The sequence below is a fragment of the Lepisma saccharinum genome, chromosome 15 (genome assembly GCF_977018435.1).
Source record: "Lepisma saccharinum chromosome 15, izLepSacc3.1, whole genome shotgun sequence".
Lineage (NCBI taxonomy): Eukaryota > Metazoa > Arthropoda > Insecta > Zygentoma > Lepismatidae > Lepisma > Lepisma saccharinum.
The window spans coordinates 55,210,432-55,226,741 of NC_139243.1; the positions used below are offsets into that span (position 1 = coordinate 55,210,432).

At 39.4% G+C, this 16,310-nt stretch overlaps 1 protein-coding gene across 1 annotated transcript in view; it reads right to left on the reverse strand.

Moving 5' to 3' along the window:
* Positions 1–15,824, reverse strand: part of LOC145999710 (putative histone-lysine N-methyltransferase PRDM6) — a 67,287-nt gene extending 51,463 nt beyond the window's left edge. Inside the window, exons 1-2 of the mRNA XM_083136990.1 lie at positions 15,679–15,824; positions 15,299–15,423 (exon numbers count right to left, since the gene is read on the reverse strand). The gene's annotated coding sequence lies outside the window, so the exon portion shown is untranslated. The remainder of the gene's footprint in view (positions 1–15,298; positions 15,424–15,678) is intronic.
* Between the last annotated feature and the right edge of the window lie 486 nt (positions 15,825–16,310).

The window sequence follows — 16,310 nt, forward strand, 5'->3', positions numbered from 1 at the left end:
TTGGACAGTGATTCCCCACGCATCTTCATATGGAGAGAACGTGGTACCCGATACCAGCCCTCAAACATCGTTGAAAGAGACCACTATGGCGGTGGTGGTGTTATGGTGGGGGCCGGTATCATGTTGGATGGTTGCACACAGCTCCATGTGTTTGATGGAGGCACCCTGAGTGGTCACAGTTATAGGGTGGAGATCCTGGAGCCCTATGTGTACCTTTTCCAGGGAGCTGTTCGTCCACAATTCATCTTCATGGATGAATATCTGGAAACCGAGGATATCCTGTGTATGGTTTGGCTAGCCAGGTCCTCTGACCCGAACCGGATAGAGCATGCCTGGGATGCTCTTGGCAGGACCATTGCGGATTGTTAACCACCTCCCCAAACCATCCAGGAGCTAAGGAAAGCCTTGGTGCAGGGTGGTTGCTACTGCCACAGGGTATCCACAACGGTCGTGACCAGCATGGGACATCGTTGTGCAACCTGTGTGGCTGTGAGGGGTGACCACATGCCTTACTAATGCCATACCGGGAGAGTTCTACGACCTCTACATTTGGACACTTATGGTATCATGCTCATTGTCGATGCCCATGTCAGCGTACCTGCATTGTCATATGGTGGTGTAGGTTGTTGCATATTTATGTTTATTCATGCCAAATGTCTTTGCATTCCCTCTGCTACTTTTCGCACATGTCGCCATTCTGTGTTCATTCTCTTAATTTTGTCCGTGAGTGTAAATGAAGGGTCATTGTGTATATTGACAAGAATATAACACCCATTGTTTTCCCAAGACACAACAACTCAGCTGTCAACACGGTGAAAAACTGAAAGAAGGAAAATGAAAGGGGCATTCTGTGTGTGTTGAGACATGTTGTTTCCCAGTGTTTCTTTGAGAAACGATAACTCCGTTGTAGGTGATGGAAATTTATGGGACTTGGACAGTGAGGTTCAAAATGTCTTGCCCCATCTTATGATGAACTTTAAAGTGGCGAGTTTTATGAAAACTTCTTGCGCGTAAGAAAAATACAGGACACTGCGGTTTAACTTGCACGTCTCATTTTCCTAACTGTACAACGTTGCAATCCTGCCATTGGTTGGTTGCCAAGGACACGCTCAGCGTAGCCCCACCCGATATCGCTGCTAAAACTGTACGCCATATAGTGATGTAAAAGCACACTGGCCACGTGCAAAAGGTTTCACAGTTGACATTCTTCCATATGTTATCATATGAATTTGACATTAAGTACCTTGTCTTGGCCAATGTTTCCCTACCACGGCTTAGAAATAAACTGCAACAAAAACAACGTAACAAAATGATGGTCAACATGGGTTTCAATGTCTCGCAGATGACTGTTGTCTCTGAATAATTTCAGAATTCTGATTCCAAAAATGAAATCTATTTTTACCCATCACGTCTATTTTTTTTTAGAAAACAGCAATATATTTATTGACTGCCTTAATTTCTCAATAAAAAGTGTACTTCCATTATTTCCACAATAGATGGCTCTGTTTAGATGGTAGTCAAATATTGATATTCTACAGTACAAATCCTCCAATTTTGAAACATACATGCATGTAGAATTGCATGCATTTAAACCACCTTCACGTGACACATTGGCATGAAAATGGTATGGACTTCGATTACGCACTTTTATTTACGAAATGCCTCATGAAAATTTGTTTCACAAAATGTCCAATACTCAATGTTATAATATGTTGAGTTGATTCAACTTGGTGACATTGCAGAAAAATCCTGATGTGATGGTTAGAAATTCATGCCATTTCCGTGATCAGAAATCAAAACACTTCCGGAATCACCTATTGGTTTGTAAACAACCGAAATTTCCCTTGTATAAATTTCTATTGTTGTGTTCTGTAATAGGTGTAAATGGAATGGTGAATGAGAATTTTGATTGTAAAATAATGAAAAATCCTGACGTGATGCAAAAAATGAATGTCAAGTGCGTGATCAGCATTCAAAATACTTCCAGAATCATCTATTGGTTTGTTAACAACTACAATTTCCCTTGTATAACTTTTGTTTGTTGCATTCTGTAATAGGAGTAATGGAATGGCCAATATGAGAATTTTGAAAGTGAAATTGTGAAAAATCCTGAAGTGATGGGGAAAAAATGGATGCAATTTCCCTGATCAGCATTGAAAATACTTGCAGAATTACCTATTGGTTTGAGAACAACTGAAATTTCCCTTGTATAAATTAATTTTGTTATGTTGTGTAATACCAGGTGTAGAAGTATGAAACCGGAATTTGTTTGCAAGAAGTAAACGGCTGGAGAAACAATATGTTATTCAAAGTAAGCTCCATTGCTAGTTACACATTTTTCCCACCTTTCTGGCAGGTTATGAATGCCACGCCAAAAAAAACGTTCTTCTTTTGAAGCGAACCAGTCCGCGAGCCATGTTCGTACATCTTCATACGAATTGAAGCGATGTTCTGCAAGAGCGTGTCCCAGTGAGGCAAATAGATGATAATCTGAAGGAGCCAAGTCGGGAGAATATGCCGCATGCCCTAGTATCTCCCATTTGAACGCCTCGATCGTTTCCCGGACCCGTTTTGCTGTGTGTGGTGAGGCGTTGTCATGGAGCGGGATGACCTTGTGTTGCCTTGCTTCATATTACGGCCGTTTGTCACGTAATGCTCGATGTAAATTGATCATTTGCTGTTGGTAGCGATCTGCGTTAACGGTTTCACCGGGTTTTAACTTGCAATTCGTTGTCTTCGAACTTTTTCGGAGGTTTCCCACGTTCCTCGCTTCGCAAGTCAAAATCGCCACTTTTGAATTTCTTGAACCACTCGAAACACTGTGTTTTCCCGAGAGCATATTCGCCGTAAGCTTAGACGAGCATTCGATGCGATTCTGCGGCGGTTTTCTTCAAATGATAACAGAACACCAATGCTGTCCGCAAATCGTACTTCGTAGGCACAAAACTCGACATGTTCCGGGTGTGCAACACCTTCCTCTGTCTGGCACTCGGGTTACTGTGTTCCGATATAACGTCCTCGGGAGTGGCGGGCAGCAGCTGGCACTGCTTACACGATCTTCCGTGCCCTCCACTGCCGGCTAGCACCATCTATCGGCCAATTCCGGTTTCATACTTCTACACCTGGTAAATGTGATGTAATGTTGAATATGAGAATTTTAATTGCAAAATTGTGAAAAATCCTGTTGTGATGGGGAAAATGGATGTTATTTGCATGATCAGCATTTAAAATACTTCCAAAAACACCTATTGATTCGAAAACATCCAAACATTTTTGACCAGTGAAATCACAAGACCGCAATGACGTGAGCCGACAATGGTTGGTTTCATTAATGCTAATCACTTGTGCCCCTGGGTTAATTGTGGCTGGCATGTGAAAGGATGAAGCACAAATTTCATTCCTCATTTTTCCATTTCACTCTCTTCCCAATTCCAACTGATCCACCTCTCTCCTCCCTTTTCTTCCCTTGTGATTATGTCATTTGCAAATAGCACTGCTTCTCCATTTTAATTTTTTCTTCGTTTCCTCTTTCAGAACATAGTTAATAAAATCCCTACTTCTTCAGTTTATTGTGCAACTCTGCTTCTATTTCGAAGAGTTGTAGTGGTTGGAAGAAATCCAACAGCTTCACATTTCTCGTAGTATGTCAAATTCTCCATGAAGATGAAAATTTCATGAGCGAAATAAGAACGTAAAGATGTTTGATTTTCTGAGCAAAACAAGCCTCTCTTTCAAGTTGATCAATTTTGCCAAACATTTCCTAATTGTCCACACATTTTTTAACAACTTTCCAGACTGTTTGTAATGTAAAGATGAGGGAACGGAGTTTATGGAAAAAAGTGTTAGATATGTGAATACATATTTAGTTATTTTAATCAAAATATGGACTTACAATTAAGAACTGCCTCACCTAGGTAATGCATAAGGCTTTCCTGACATTAATTGTAATACAACATTGAAATACTTTATGCTTTATTTTCTGTTAGGAAGACAATGGATTAATAATATTTGTTTTAAGTGCTGAAACATTATCTCCTCCTATTGACCTTGAAGAGAAATTCAGATGCCTCTATAAGCAAGAATTTGAAACTTAGATACTTACTTCTAGCATTCAAATGTTCATACTTCACAGTTCTAACTTATACATGTGACTCCATTTCAACGTAAAGTGAAGTTACACCACTTCCCGGTTTTCAAGGCTACAAGCAGATGTTTCCTCTATTTCAACCTTACGCATTACCGCCTCTCAACAGCCACACACAGGTATATCAACAAAAGCGGTGTGTGATTCTAATGTATCCAAAAATTATAATTGAATTCAATTAAATAGTATATATTTAATTTAAGGCGCAAAGTTCACAATTGCCATTTAACATACTCAGACTTGAAAAATATCTACAAAAACAAGTCACATATATTACGGGATACACTTATCTACAAAAAAATGTTAATTGTATAAGAATTTCAAACTCAAATTTACCTAATAACTTCAAGGTATCTTATCTTGGAATAATCTTCCATCTGTTAATAGATTGTTCTGCAAAAAAACTAACAATGTAAACAGATTGAGATAATTCAGTTTTATTTTCCACGCAGCTTTCTTTTCTTTCTTCGACAAAAAATAAAAGGTTAACTGTGAAAAAATTGCCTCGCAAATTTATAAATATGCATACATTCAATGAGATTTGGATTTATAAAAATTCCAATTTTTCACGTCTACGGGTAAAAATTCATGCATAATTCCCGGTGAGTAGTCACCCTGCATTAGTAATGCACTGGATGGTACAGAGGGCAATTTGTTGTATGTGGACTCAGATTCTGATTTAGAAGAGGTTTCAAGTGACTCTTCATTAAGCTCTGGAGATGAATGTCTGGGTTTTGACGAAGAAGATTAAAATGTAATTAGACCTACACATTACCTTATATTTGAGATACTGTGAATTAATTATATAATGTTCAGTGATCAAGCTGTTTCCTCAAAAATGTGTAAAAAAATGGGGGGGTGCCAGCAAACATCACACTACGATATGGCACACACAGGAGATGTACTATGTAGAAATTACAGCGAAAATTGCAAGCTCAACCAGGACTCGGACCTGAGTCTCTGGCATACCGTGCTGTTTCTCTACCAATTGGGCCTGGTGTCATCTGATCTTTTTCTGTTACTGTTTCAACTCTGTGAAATTTTCTATTGTCAGTTCTACTCCAACGGGATCTGTTGCCTTTGACACAATGGTGACAACAACAGTGCTAGTTTTCTCCAAGCATATGCTGAAGGAAGTGCTCTCTACACCGGAAGAAACTAGACACTGTTTATGTCATCAGTAGGGAATAGATTTTTAGGTAAACGCTTTTTTGTTGCATCGGCCATACTCAGTAGAAGTGCCGACCATGGGGCTGCAATGTAATCTGGGGAGACTTGTTTGATTATGTGTGATGTGGAAAGGTCATTTTCACAATACAAGTCATTGTTCAGAGATAATCAGCATACATTTTCAATGGACAATTTGGAAATGTGCTTTCTTTGACAGAATTTTGGAATTTTCAAGGGCCACATATTCTGCTGTTTTAGGAACATAAAAAATAAATGTGCTTCAGTTTTTAGCAGTTAAAAATCCACTCCCTAGTCATCAATGTTTCAAAGTTAACAGATCCTGTTGCGGTAGCACTGACAGACAATTTCACACAAGCAAAATTGCAACAGCGAAACCAGGGCTGGCTCAGTTGAGCAACGTCAAGGCATCCCAGAAACACAGGTTTGAGTACCTTCAAGCCTGCAGTTCTTGCTGGAATTTCTTCTACACAATAATCACTCGTGCAATCAATGTGTCAACAGGAATGGCTGTGAATGGGCATTCAGCTCTTTCTTCATGCAACCAGTGGCAGTGATTAGGGTGGGCAGTTGCCCCCCAAATTTTTGCCACTTTTTCCCCTGGCACTATGCTAAACCTTATCTACAAAGGGAAATATACTGTATTTGCCCCCTCCCAGTTTTGGCACCTTGCCTCCCCTCCCCCCCCCCCCGTTTTGGAACCCAATTTCCGCCAGCATGCAACAATTTTTTTTTGAACCTTTGAATCCATTCATAGACACTGCATTGGAGCAAACGTCATTTCTCTACTGTGCCTCTCATACAATCTCAGACCACAAAAAACTTAACAATGCAATTGTTTGAGGAACTTCAATCCTCTGCAGCAGATATGCCTGTTTGCACCAACATTGTAATGACTTGGGAGTAAAAAGATCCGTGGGTCAGGGTAATCCTCGAGTAACGATCATCTTCTGTTGCATCAACGTGTAAGCTGCCTTGGACATAGCGAGTCACGAAACTCTGGATTTACCCTAGGAGAGAAGCTAGCCTCAAAGCAAGTGCGTGATTGGTTACTTCTTTCGAGAAGGCGTGGTTGGCGGGCTTCTACACGTGGTGTGGAAGGAAATGAGGAAAGGATACAAGTAACGGTACCTGGACATTGGTATCCTTAACAGTGACAAGCAACGGCATGAGGAAATTTCAAGCACGGAATCAAGATGGGGAAAAACATATTTACGTGAATAAATGTTGATATATTAGTGCAGCTTGCAATCATAGTAAGTAGTGTTACAAATTTATCGACCACAAGGAAAAAAACCTTGGGACGAAAAGTCCCCACGCAGCTTTCCCTTCTTCCCTCCACCTCTGGCCATAAGGAAGCATGGTCTGCGCAGGTTGTTTTGCTCGTGGTTCCACTATAGTAGATTTTTATATATATGCATCTATCTCCACGTAGCGTTCACGATCGTTTTGCTAATGTTTACATCGCTACAGGTTTCTGGGTATATGTTTATGCTTGTATTGCACGAGCAATTTTGCAAATGACATGTACTGCAGAGTATGTACAGTAAATATCTCCCAAAGTATATACACTATGTTGCCATTCGTCACCGGACACCCCATACCAATACGTTAATCCAGTTGCAGCACCACATCAGTATCGTGTAGGGCAAAATTTGGCCGCAACCATTCGAGGAAGACTTTCCACCAATTTGCAATACCTGTCAACGGGAATCTTGCCCCATTCCTCCTGCAAAGCGGCAAACAGCTCAGTGGTGTTTTTTTGGCCGCATGGCCTGGCTCTCAAGCGGCGCTCCAACTTGTCCCAAAGGTGTTCAATGGGGTTGATATCTGGACTTTGGGCTGGCCAATCAAATTTTTGCACACGCATGTCCTCGAACCACGTGTTGATAATGCCTGCCATATGACATGGAGCATTGTTGTGCTGAAACAGGTATGGGTCAATACTGAATTGATCCCACAATGTCGGTAGTGCAGAATTGTCCAGAACTTTTCGGTATGCATTGGCATTCATGTTTCCCCGTACTAAAACAAGAGGACGAAGACCATACCACGAAAAGCAGGACCACACCATGATGCCACCTCCACCAAATTTTACTGTGGGTACGATACTTTCCTGTAACCAGCGTTCACCCGGCATACGCCACACCTACACAGTTCCATCGGACCGCCACATCTGCTAGCGTGATTCATCACTCCATAGGATGGATTTCCATTGTTCGACAGTCTAATGGCGGCATTCCTTGCACCACTGTAACCGACGGGTCGCATTGCAGGCTGTGATATGCAGCTTGTGAACTGCTGCATGATCATGAAAACCAAGTGAGACGATCTCCCGGCGGACAGTACAATCACTTGCAGCACTACTGGAAGCCGATCGAAACTCCTGTGCCACCATCTGTAACGACACCTTCCGGGTTGACTTCACCACACGTTTCAAGCATCGACGGCCACGATCTCTTAATATATCTTCGGTTTACTGGGTCTGGGTCAGCATGTCATGACCCCCTCTCGCATCCACTTCACGATAACATCACTCACTGTCGACTGGGGTATCTGAAATTTGTTGGAAATCTCACTGGTCGAATGCCCATACCTGTGGGCTCCAATGATCATCCCTCTTTCCACCTCACTCAGTTCGCGTCGTCTGTCCATATTGACTGCTGTAGCTGGTATGAGTGTATTCTCAACCGGCAATGCCTTTTATAGGTTGTATGACGTGTACAGACGATCCTGAGCACTTTTTGAGGGGTGTCCGGTGATGAATGGCAACATAGTGTACATAGTAACATACTATATATTTCTCGCTTTTGAGATGCACAGTTTGAATCTATGACATCCTATTTAACATTTATTTAGTTTTGAAATTCTGAAGTGATACATTGCCGGTTGCAGATTGCAGCCATTACTCCACTTTTACTTGACGATTTCGGAGGGTAAAGTTTACACTCCTTTTACTCCCAGCTTACCTGGCATTTCTGTTGGTGCAACAGATAATCAGCCGATTCGAGGGTCAACTCTGAGTTTACTCTTACTCGCGAGTAAATTGACGTTGGTGCAAACGGGCATCAGTGGCAGAAACCATGCCTAACGATGCCAACAGAAACACAAATATAACTAACCCGTGAGGTCCAGGGCTTACCTTCCACCTGCCGAGGTGGGAGATCATTTACGGGGTGACGTGTGGTCATCATGACAAACCCCAAGTCATTGTTCTATGTTTCCGTGACCGGGTTACGCTACTCATTTGTAGCACCACAATTACCTCACAATGCTGAGTGGCCACCGGTCCCATACACAGGCCAAAAACTCAGGAGAAAAGATGTTACACTTCCTCCCAGGCAACTCGAACCTGTGCAAAGATGAGGATGAGCGATGATATGATGAAATTGATGAAGGGACAATAACAAAGAACACCATGTCCACGCTACGATTCGAATATGAGACCCCTGGCATTGTATAGCCTGCTGTGCTAACCACCCACTATAGAGGTAAAAAAAGGTAAAGTGCTCCCCTGTGCTTGGCACCACGCCATGAAGGTGTGACGGGCTCACGGAATCTGATCTATGTCAATGATGGAATCATTAACCTAAACCCAAACCCCAATGCAACCCATCCTATCGGTAGCGCTGGTAGCAATGACTGGTATATTACAATGATAAATTTCCCCAATAAACTACCTACAACACCCCAAAATTATTGTTCCAGGAACCTAAAACAAACCCTCATAAATTCCTTAGTTCCACGGTATTCCCCTATTTTTTCCCCATTTATACAAGCACAAAGAATACCCGTAGTGACCCGTGAGAGATGAACATTCCCCCTTTCTGGAAAAGAATGTTAACATTAATACACATACAACTATCAACTACACACTGCATGAAATTTTTGGGCTGAAACGCAAAAACATAGATCCAAGCTATATATTTTATTCAGCATCCAGGACGTGTATATATATTAATCACAAGTCTACAGCCATCGCTTAATGTTACTCAACTAAGCCAATTGCGACACTTTCCAATCAGCATCATTACATTCACCTACACAATGAGTTATGGCTTACGGAAATTTTAAATAAAGGCACGCTGTGCTGTGTGAGTATAGAACTCGCAATACAGTGTCATACCTACTAAAACATATAACAACCTATATGCATTGATTATCCATGGATCATAACACAAAGAACCTAATAGAATTTCAATTTAGACACTCTTATTAAAGATATTAACGTAACACAAATATTAGGCCAATAAACTGGTTTTATCAGATGAGGAATTTTTATCCCCTTTACAAAGCTGACATTTTCATATCAATATATTGTCATATTAACTTGGCATCATTTTATATTGAATACCTTTTACAAAATTATACATCGAATGCAAATGCACCGCATATTAATATTTGAAGTAAATTATATTACTGTCCTTTTACATTAATTTTTGACTAGTCAATCATTTTTCCCAAGATGGCTGCGCGACCGTTATGTTCACGCTACGTTTTGCCGTTAGGCGGATTCGCGAATCATGGCCATGAATAAGCTAATAACACACGGATGCTAGCATATTAATCGAAGTGTTGATATATCACTTTTATCCAATTTTCAAGTGCAAACTCCCGATTGTCACTCGGATGGAAGCTAATAAAGTGTACTTACATTTCACAACTGTTTCCCACCAACGTTCGTTACGACTGTTGTTTACCAAAGTTCGTGACGACTGTTTTCAGCTCAATTATCCATTGTCACTCCAACGTTCACTTCAATGTTCATAGGATATCACACTTCGCAATCTTTAGCGAACAAAACGAGCTAATCTGATTAACTTGTAATCCAGGAATAACTGCGATTACCGTGGTTTCTTCAGGCTCGATAAATCTCAACGCCATTCTCCATGCTTCCTTCCTGACCAGCTCCTTAATCCGTTCCCACTCTCTGATTCCTGAGACACGATTCCGTTCTCCAAACCTCCATTGTTTTTCATATACACCCATGAGTTATTCGAACCGTTCTTTTACCAGTTCATAGAAGACGATTCAATTCTCCCCAAACTTCAACGTTTTCCTTGGCTCTTGTCCAGATGCATTTCGAAATTCTAATGAAGTTCGTATTTCTCAGATATGTTAGTTTAATTAGACATTAATAATCCTTGAATTAACATAACATTTATAAGCAGCTCACCAAAACAACTTAATTATGCTAATACGATGTCAACCGTCAACTGATGACATCTATTGAGTAATCTTGTTACCAAAGAGCAATTCAGTCAGCCGTACCGTATACAGCTGCCACCTGTGAGCAATTTAATGTACTCGCTAAACTTAATGTCTAAGAACAAGCTTTATGACAACAATCGTCATAAAGGCGTATAGGGAGTGTGGGGGTAATGCCCCACACTTTCTTCATCTGGTCGTGAGTGGAGGTGATGTGATCAGCATTATGCCCCTGACTGCCTTTAACCCCCAGGGTTTCCCCCAGGTACCGATGTTATTCGACGCTGGGTGGGCACCGGGGCCGCTTCCAACGTTAGAAAAGTTCCCAGATTTGAACCGGCCGGGATCGAACCCGGGACCTTTAGCATGGTAGTCAGACGCGTTACCGACTGAGCCGCAATAGCTAATTAGTTCTCAAGTGGCATGTGTTGCATGTCACTTTTCATTTTGGTGTGACACTGTACTACTGCTATACCTGTGATTGTTCTTGTAGACACCCCAACTTTTAATCTAAAATATAATCACTGCAGCCTCTACATTAATATGATACAAATTTCTTAAATGGCTTTGAAAGCATTTTCATTTCTCTTGCAAGTCTCCTGAATCTGGACCTACAAGATTTAATGTTGGGTAACCAAATTTCCTGTATTTCCAAGGACCTCCCATATTTGAGCTTGGAGGGAGGTTTCTTTGTGCAAAAATATTGTCATCTGAGGTAACGCGCAAAGGTATGGATGTCAAAGAGGAGGCAAAATTGATTGAAGTGGGTGACCGTTGCATAAGACATCCATTTTGAAGTACAGTAATAAGTTCGCTGGATAATTAAGTAGAGTCTGGTTGTTTTCAGATGGGTTAGAATCACTGGCAACCGTGGATTTAGCTGGGGTGATTTGTCCATTGACTGGTTAGGCCAGACGACAACCGGATCTGACACTACAAGACGTAATGAGTCATTCTTTTTGCAAACAGTCTCAGGGAAGGTTAAACAATATTTTCTTAGGTGCGGCCACACATCGGACAAAACATTTGACTCGAGTCATGGTTTGCAACAAAATAATGAAGGTCCGTGGAATTTGGTTTCACGACGAGCAGCTTGGGAAAAAACAATTTTCCCATGCTTGGATCCATTCTCTTCAGCCACAGAACTTTAAATATAGACCCGAAATGGGGGGATGGGCATTTTTGAGTAGCACCTGTGGCACCCACAATAAACATCACCACAGTGCAAGGGCAGCAACAGTATATACATATGTAGCTTCTATCCAAAACATATAAAAATGATTTATTAATTCTACATGCACATCCATTCCACTGTTATCAGTTATAATTCATCATTACCCACTTCCTAAATTATAAAACACAGACCTAGACGCACCTTGATGAAATCTGCAAGATTTCAGCTAACAAACAAAATGATTTGTTGTGTTACATCATGTCATGTTGGATTCAGGATGCTGGCCTTACTGTCCAAAATAGGATGTTTGTGAGAACAAGCAAATTTGGATCTGGTGGAATTGAATTGTTGTTTTTAAGGCTCGGCTGGACCTTTGGCATGCAAATGGGCAATTTTTTTCAAATTTTCCTCTCCATTCGAAAAACTTCTTGGATATTTCAAAATATGAAACATTACATCAGCTTAGAATTCCTTCTAGAGCATTGACGTGCATTTTCATGTAGTTTTCTTTCACTGTTGTTCAGATATTATCAATACGAAATTTCACGTCAATGCTCTAGAAGGAATTCTAAGCTGATGTAATGTTTCATATTTTGAAATATCCAAGAAGTTTTTCGAATGGAGAGGAAAATTTGAAAAAATTCGCCCATTTGCATGCCAAAGGTCCAGCCGAGCCTTAAGTCCAATTTATGCACATAAAGCCTAATCAGGACTGGACCTACAGTTTAAAGTGGGATCCGAACCAATATGTGCCTCCACCAAGCATCGAACCCAGGACACCTTCATTACAAGGCGATGACGCGACCACTGCATCATTGGAGAGGCACTTTGGTTCTGATGGAGTTTGATGGTGGTATGGAGGATAAGGACATGGCAATGGGGCATGCAGATTTGGGAGATAATTTGGACAGAAGTGGAAAACAAAGAGAACAGCTTGACAGCAGATATTGGGTGGTTTATAAAGATGTTTTTCGTTCAAAATACATTATAGTATTATCTTAAAATTGCAGTCCAAAATTATATATTAACAATAAAGCCAGAATTAATGAGAGGAATAAAAATAACTCATAAATAAAATTACAGTTTACAACCTATCATATTGCTGGTAAAGGAATCGGTGGTACGCCAGAGGGAATAATTTTTTGGTGGCAATCACCTGGAACCAACAACAGAATTTTGGTTCAAGACTGGATGCAAATGGTAAATTTCTGGGTGTGATGCAGCTAGGATTGGTACATGGCGTGGATAAGTTCAATTGAGAGGAAAGACGAGTTTGCAGGATTCTTGTTGGTGACCATAATATTTTGACTAAAAATGGGACGTTCCAAGGAAGTCAGTCTCATTTTTCATTTATTTTTATGATGCATCATTTATGTGACCCATACTATAATAAATAATAATAATTTGGAGCGAATTTACAATACAAAACAATCCCACAGAGAAAAGCGTAGAGGACGAAAGTGAAAGTTACAATAACGATGTAGAAGAGGATGTGCAATGCGAACTTATTTGATTACAGGTAAGTATGGCAACAGTGCATGGATCGTAAAATTGCAGGATACGAAAATGGAGTCTTCAATGAGTAACGCTGGCCGTTAAAATGCTACGAAAATAAGATTTCTTATAGGTTCCTTGTCGCAATTACCGGAAAACCAGTGACGGATAGCCCCACTGACCATTCCGGTAAGGTTAGGTTAGGCAAGCATAGTTAATATTTGGGGTCGTAGCAATATCAGGGATGAATACATCGTTTTTTAAGTATTTGAAACACAAATTTTTTTGGGAAATAATGAGTAATCGCGGACCACTCAATTTAGCTTATTTTGCAATTTCTATATGTGACCGCCAAATTTTAACTGCAGATTCGTGATTAGGAGGCCAAAATTAGTGAGTATGCCAAATTTCAAACAAAATGGAGATACTTCCGGTATTGTAAATTCGCTCCAAATTATTATTATTTATTATAGTATGCGTCACATAAATGATACATCATAAAAAATAAATGAAATATAATCTCCTGTTGTCAAAAGGCATTACTGTCATAATCACAGTATGACTTACATAGTGTTTCCTGTCATTCTTCACCAAAAGTTCATCAAGTCCTAACATATCTGACACACAACGTGAGATTTGTCTCTTGAGTTGTGTCAAGATGCAGGAATTTTAAACCTTGTTGCAAATCTGTGTTGCAAACTGTAATAGTTCCGTATATCGGAGACACATTAAAATTGGATATTTTATGTTTCGCATGGTTCGTACTTACCAATTGTGTATTGTGGAACATAGTTCAAGGTGGCATTATGTTATTTACACGAAAACAAACACAATTTTTCACATAGAGAGTAATTTTTGTTATTCCTTTCTTTGCTTCCATAACACAGAATATGGTGGACACAGCTTGACTACGTTTGTGGGTGTGCAGTGTTTTCAACCTTCTTCACTGAAAAATACCTACTATCGTGTAATTGTACATTATGCATGGGTATCTGACGGATAGCCCCACGAACCATTTACAGATAGCCCAATGAACCATTTCCAATAAGGTTAGGCAAGCATAGTTAAAAAAGGGGGGGGGGGGTCGGAAACACTGACAAGGGGTTACATCATACAAACGTATGCAGCATTCGGTTCACGTAGCAAAGCACTTGTGCGTCGGTGAGATATTTCTCTTGAAAAATACATGATTTCTCAGTCAAATAGATTCCACAATGAAAGAAAATACCTCCACGAATGTTGGAAACCTTAGAGAAACTCATTTCCGTAAGTAGTTTCTTCTGTAAAAATGAAGAAATGTGTCTCTGATATACGGAACTGTTACAGAAACTACATGTAACTTATTGGTCATGTTTATTCATTGAAATAGAAATAATGGAACACACACAACACAAAATAATGTGATAACTTTAACAATGTGAAATAACTTAAAACAGTAAACTGCTGGCTGCTTGAACATTCTCAGCAACAATGGAACATTTTGATTTCCATGAAGTGCTAGTTTACAAATTCCATCACTATGTATTTTTTTAGCATGAAATGTTTTTGAAATTTATATTTGGTTTTCAATCTAACACATAAAGTTTTATAAAATAGGACAAATAGTGGTTTTTTAATGTCAATGGGATGGCAGGGTCATGCTTTTGGAACGGGACTGTCCCGGTCAACACTAGGATCAATGCTGATATTCATTTGAAACCCATTTTCAAAATGGTTACATACTGGGTATGCATTTGGCTAAATCTGAAAACAATGCAACAGAGACTGGTTACATTGAAATAACTCGTTGCATGCAACATCATTCATTTTACATTTTCACATGGGCTCATGCATGCATAATAAGGGAAGGGCAAATAAAAAGTAAAATTTATGCATATGTTGCTAAAGGGAGAATTTGTAACAGTAGTAGTAAGTAAAAATTTCATTTATGTAACAGGTAACTAGATTTACTACATAAATACATAATATCTGACAACTTTTCCAAGAATTAATAACATTTCGCCGAATTTCCACAGCACTTCTTTTGTTTCATTCTGCAACTATATCAATTCCGCCAAAATAAACGGATCGAGACCGAAATATACACTAACCTTATTGCGTAGATTCCCTTGATAGTGTTCCTTGTACATTTTGCGTCTAATATTCCTTCTCTAATGTGTGAAAATGCATTGCACTTCATTCCTTAGTGGGCTTCCGACAGGTGCATTTTTGTCCCCTGCAATTAAAAATGTAAATTACTAAGTCATTCCACACGATTTTTTTAAATAAAAGGCGGCTACTTTAGTCTCGAATAACACTTGCACTAAAGTTTCACATCAAATTCACAAAACTATGTAAGGAACTGGGCAATTTGCGAAAAAATCGGGGAGGTTCAAACTCACATTATTGTGATTTGCTTTGACTAATTGCTTTAACAGGATAAGAAAATTGGTTCTTTTCATGTACGCAATGAATTATTAAATGCACTTACGTAAGGCAATGTATGTTTTCCTTATACTCTTAGTAGTTTTCTGAACTTTATTTCTACATATTTAACTCGATGAAACTTAACACTGGTATAATCTGTATCAATTTAAAACTGACGTTACAATATCCACAACAACCTCCATTTTTTGAAGACAGTTGAACCTCAAAATGAAAAATGCAGTGGTCGTAAGTCATAGGCCCAAAACAGTCCTTTGTATTTGACAAGAAAAAAATCTAATTTTTTTAAAGATTTAAAACTATATAATAAAGTCTATATTGTAACTATTTCAGTATGTAAGTGATACGACATATTTGTTTCATATTTTGCTTTTAAAAATGCTGCTAATTTCGCTTAACTGAAGGTTCAGTTGTATTTGTTATTATCGAGTTCTTTTGTTTGCATACGTTCACAGTGTTGCAGTACCGATATTTTGAAAATCTGTTGCTACGGAGAAATAAGATAATACTATGGGTGCGCGGGAAGAAAATGGAACCAGTTATTTGATTATTTTTTAGATATTCCACTAGATTTTCATTTTCAGTGTAAACTAAATTGTTGATATTCCGTAATAGTACAGGTTATAGCATTTATATAAGTATCTATTCTATGATATAAGCTTCCCTTCTACGTGGAGA